This window comes from Octopus sinensis, linkage group LG3, assembly GCF_006345805.1.
Source record: "Octopus sinensis linkage group LG3, ASM634580v1, whole genome shotgun sequence".
NCBI lineage: Eukaryota > Metazoa > Mollusca > Cephalopoda > Octopoda > Octopodidae > Octopus > Octopus sinensis.
The window spans coordinates 152,816,273-152,821,843 of NC_042999.1; the positions used below are offsets into that span (position 1 = coordinate 152,816,273).

At 35.0% G+C, this 5,571-nt stretch overlaps 1 pseudogene; it reads left to right on the forward strand.

Moving 5' to 3' along the window:
- Window positions 1-1,957: 1,957 nt before the first annotated feature.
- LOC115209567 overlaps window positions 1,958-5,571 on the forward strand; it is a 93,890-nt pseudogene continuing 90,276 nt past the window's right edge.

A 5,571-nucleotide genomic window follows, 5' to 3' on the forward strand; every position in this document is an offset into this window, starting at 1 on the left:
TAACGCACACTGTATTAAGATAACGGCTACTAATACTTTTTGCTACTGATGCAACTGGTTGGGCCAATTTTATATCGTGTCTTATATCTCCAAACAATTTTCAGGCTCTGCGCACACTGATGGGAGATACAAGGCACGCTCTAAAAATTTGACAATATGTCTCAATGGTAAGAATCTATAAGTAGCTATTATTCTAACACAGTGTACATTAAATGATATTTATCTCTCACTGGCTGGAATACTTGTTTTGTTAATCCAACCTGAATGGAACAGTAAGCTGTATATATATATATATATATATATATATATATATATATATATATATATATATATATATCTATATATATATATATTCGCATAGTTACATGATTGAGCTACGTTCTTGCCTTATGTTATAGACTTTAATACATACATGTTTATATATTGTTGCGTGTGTATCGCGCGTACGTATATATACATCTAAATATATAAACATGTATATATACATATATACATACATATATATGCATACATACATACATACATACATACAACATATATATATAAATTATAATATATATATATATATATAGATATATATATATATATATATATATTTATATATATATATATATATATATATATATATATATATATATATATATATATAATGTTGTATATTTATGGATTGGTTATATATATATATATATACGTGTATAAATACAGATATACTTACAAACATTTATACTAATACATAACACATATATGCAAATGTTTGTATGTGTTTGTATTGTGTATACATATATATATACGCGCATATATAAAATGGTTTTTGTCTCGCAATCATCAATTCAAATCAGACGAAGAGTAAATGTCCATCGGTATACGTATATTTATGTATGTATGTATATATATATATATATATACGTTTTTGCATCTACGTACACGCGGATACACACGCAGCTATAAACATGTATGTATTAAACAAAGTCAATAAAATAAGGCAAGAACGTAGCTCAATCATGTAACCATACGAATATATAATTTAAGCACCTATATATACATCCATCACTCTAACACAAATGTATGTACATAGTGATACATATGTATACAAGAAAACTGACACAAATTCATTGAGACATACCGTTAGCGAAGTAAAATGCAGACAGAAAGAGATAAAAATAATGAAAACTGCTTGAATATCTCACTGTAAATTACCAATAAGATGCAAGGAGAAAAGACCGGATATTATTTTCTGAGACATTGAATAAAATAACATGTTGTCTGTTGTAGGACTTGGTTATCTAGCACTGATAAACATCACATCAAAAAATAAATGAGAAAAATATAAGAATGTCTATGTACAACTAATGAAAATCTTACAGCTTCAATAAGATTTTAACTTATTAAGAGCGGGACATTTCGCTAGGAGACAAAACGTCCGTATGTTAATAATCTTTAATATTTTGAATTTATAATGGAACAATGGTATCTATTTATTGATTCTTTGCAGACGATACCTATTGTAGACGACATTTATTGTTGATAGTGGGGGGTCTGTAAAAATAATGGAAATATTTTTGAAATTTAACTTCCAATTTCTAACAATTGTTCGTCTTTTTTCTTTTGCGCCTATTTTGGAAATTAAGAACAATTAGTCCTATATCTTCGAGACAGAAGCTTGATATCTCGACAAAGATGCGCTCTTTATTCTTAAAAAATATAATACCATGAAAATATATTTTGGTTAACTAAAATTTGGTAAAATGTTATTTAGTTTTGCCAGAAGAGGGTATAATGAGATATTTTGCAGATATTCCCAAGAGCATCAATGGAATTAAACGAAATGACTTCAAATATAAAATTGAAAAACAGATGCAATTCACTATGGACTTGCCTCCGGCTATTTTGATCGCCTAAATTAGATATAAGTTGTTAGAGAAGAAAGGCGAGATTTTCTGTGGTGGTTGTTATTGTAATGGCCAGAATGAAATCTAAAATCATTGTCAGTAAGGTTTGTATTTGGAAATGAGATAGATGAAACTAAATAATGAGTTGTGTTTAACTCAAATCATACAAGTCTCTCCGAGAAATTCTCCGAGATAATATACTGGTTTTAAATGTTAACACAAGGCCACTTCTTACCTGGTTAGCCTTTGTTGTTTTGTTCTGCGATTTCTATATTAGACCAAGAATTTTTCATCTTAGCTTTGAACATACAACTTATTCGTCACTGAGGAGAACGCAATTAGGTAGAAAACCCGTATCTGGCTATCTACCAGTATTCTGAGCAAAGCCCAGTGCTTTTAATAGACAAGTCTCTTTGAGAAGTTTCCCCGGCACAAAACATTACGCCTAGAGATTTACCACGTTTATATGTGCATTGTGTGTATACCAGGTGGTATTTTAATATAATGCTGTTTATGAGTGTGTTTTTTTTTTAAATTCTAACATGGCTAACGTTTTCTAAATTGGAGCAAATATTTTCAGCTTGTGAGGCCGCCTGACCTAATGGTTAGAGCGTGACATTCACAATTGCTGCATCGTGGTTTGATTCCCGGTGTAAACGGCGCGTTGTGGTCTCGAACAAAACACTTCTTTTCAAGCTACTCCTGTCCACCCAAATATGACTAGGTAACCCTGCGACGGAATGATTTTCCGGTCAAACGGAATGTTGGTCTAGTAGCATAGCCATCGGACGGCATCATTAGAATAATCAAAACAATGCAAAGCCAGTGACCAGTGACCAGTGACCAGTGATGTATAACAACATCCAATTGGCTGGTTGATTACATCATCACATGATTTTCAGCTTGCTTCAGATCGTCCAGGATGTTCATCACTGAGGAGACGAATTCAGGTCGAGACTCTGTGTCTGGTGATCCATAGGTGTTCTGAGCCAAACTTTGTGTTATTAACAATTTTCTTCGTGAAGTTTCTCTGAGACAAAATACTGCAGAAAATGCTATTCCACGTTTGTAAGCGCATTATAAATCTGTAAGAAGCTTGCTTAAGGACCGTGGTAAGAAGCTTGCTTACGAACTACATGGTTCTGGGTTCAGTCCCACTGCGTGGTACCTTCGGCAAGTGTCTTCTACTGTAGCCTCGGGCCAACCAAAGCCTTGTGAGTGGATTTTGTAGACGGAAACTGAAAGAAGCCCGTCGTATATATGTATATGTATGTGCATGTATGTTTGTATGTCTGTGTTTGTCCCTCCAACGTCGCTTGACAACCGATGCTGGTGTGTTTACCTCCTCGTAACTTAGCGGTTCAGCAAAAGTTACCGATAGAATAAGTTCTAGGCTTACAAAGAATAAGTCCTGGGGTCGATGTGCTCGACTAAAGGCGGTGCTTCAGCATGGCCATAGTCAAATGACTGAAACAAGTAAAAGAGTAAAAAGAGAGAGCATACCGGTATTTTACTTCATATAACAACCATCTCTAAGAGTCTCAAAAGGACATAATCATAATATTTGAATAATTTTGAGTTGATTCGTTAGACGGAAACTAAAAGAAGCCTTTCGTATATATATAGGCATATTATAGGGAGAATTCACAAAAAACCACTCGAAGACAGGTTGTGTAGACAACAAACAAATGTATTAGTATAACGCTCGGGAAGTGAAAAATTCTTTAACGTTTCGAGCCTACGCTCTTTCACAAAAAAGGAACACAGAAAGAAACAAGGAGAGAAAATAAAGAATGTGTAGTGGCTAGCGATCTATGTATGTATTTGTAAGTTCATGTGTGTGTGTGTGTGTGTGTGTGGTGTGGCTGTCTCCCTCTCGCCGCCTTACAATCGTGTTGGAGGTGTTTACGTTCCCGTAACTTAGCGGTTCTGCAAAAAAAAAACCGATAGAATAAGTACCAAACTTTAAAAACAAAAGAAATAAGTGCTGGGGCTGATTCACTCGCCCAAACATTTTTCAAGGTGGTGCCCCAGATGGGCGTAGTCTAATAACTAAAACAAGGAAAAGATAAAAAGATTATGTTATCGACTTCAGAACGATGAAAGACTGGTAATAAGAATGAGATTTGAACTCGAAACGTAATAATACGAAAGTAAATACCGCAAGGCATTTTGTCCTCCGTATTACTGGTTCCGTCATGTACCGCCATATTCTGCAGAGCTAATCTTAATGATTTCTTTTATGCTGGTAGAAGACCAATATTTATTGTGGGAAGAAAATATATTCTACTTATTGGGTGACTCTCAACCAATCTTCGTCTTCTACAGATATTTATCGTATTAAGTATAGAACGAGAGAGAGAGAGAGAGAGAGAGAGAGAGAGAGAGAGAGAGAGGAGGAAGAGAGAGAGGTGGAAATAGCATTCGCCAGCAGATTCCAATACACCAAACTAGCGGAATGGATTCATTTAATAAAGTTTGAATGGAGAAGTAGATAAAGACACGGAATTACATGTTTTCCAATGAACGAAAGTGATTTGTTTTTTATCGAGTATCAACTGGAGAACTGAAGCAATGATTAACTGCTGTGTAATAGTGGCGAATGTGTCTTTGTTGGAACAACAATACCAAACATACTATTTAATTCATAAGAATAAATAATAAATCAGTAAAGAACATAATATGAAGCAGTAAAACATCTCGTGTTTTGAGGAACACATATATAACAGACCATAAAAAATGAAAATCATCTTCCGCCATATAAGAAAGAGTTATGGACAATAACACATATCCAATGAAGAGAAGATCGTAAGAAGAATCCATGGTAACTAAAATTTTCATATCAATGCCATGACGTGGTAATCAACGCAATGATGCTGAAGATTCCGGAAGAGAATCCTTTTACTGGCATTCCGTCGGTTACGACGACGAGGGTTCCAGTTGATCCGATCAACGGAACAGCCTGCTCGTGAAATTAAGGCGTAAGTGGCTGAGCAATCCACAGACACGTGTATCCTTAACGTAGTTCTCAGGGAGATTCAGCGTGGCACAGAGTGTGGCAAGGCTGCTCCTTTGGAATACAGATACTCATTTTTGCCAGTTGAGTGGACTGGAGCAACGTGAAATAAAGTGTCTTGCTCAAGAGCACAACGCCTCGCCGGGAATTGAACTCACGATTGTAAGGTTGTAAGTTCGATGCCCTAACCATTAAGCCATGCGCCAGGAGTATAATTTAATCGGGATTGAGCATTTCAAATGCGTAAGAAGTTTAGGGATTAACAACAAAACCAGCATCGAAGGGTCCTCATTCATGCAGTAAGACAGAAATTGGAAAAAGAAAAGAGCTTCTTTACTTTTCTTCTTCCTTCTCTTTTCAAAACTTAATCGTATCTAATTGTTAATATGCCCCAATGTTACCGAGCTTTCGGTCATGTGTGATTTTCATGAAATTCATCAAATATTTGAACTATCCATGTGAAAATTTATTGAATATTGGAATTTGTATGAAGATTTGGTCTTCTAAACATGCTTTTCTGAATTTTCCCTTGTATCTTCAATCTCTCCTAAACTTATTTTCCCATTTAACACTGAAAAACAAAAAAAAAAAAAACACAGGGGATAATATCGATGTTGCATGGACAACGGCCAGACCACGAAAGAAAGAAGAGGCTTGGCCGAACGC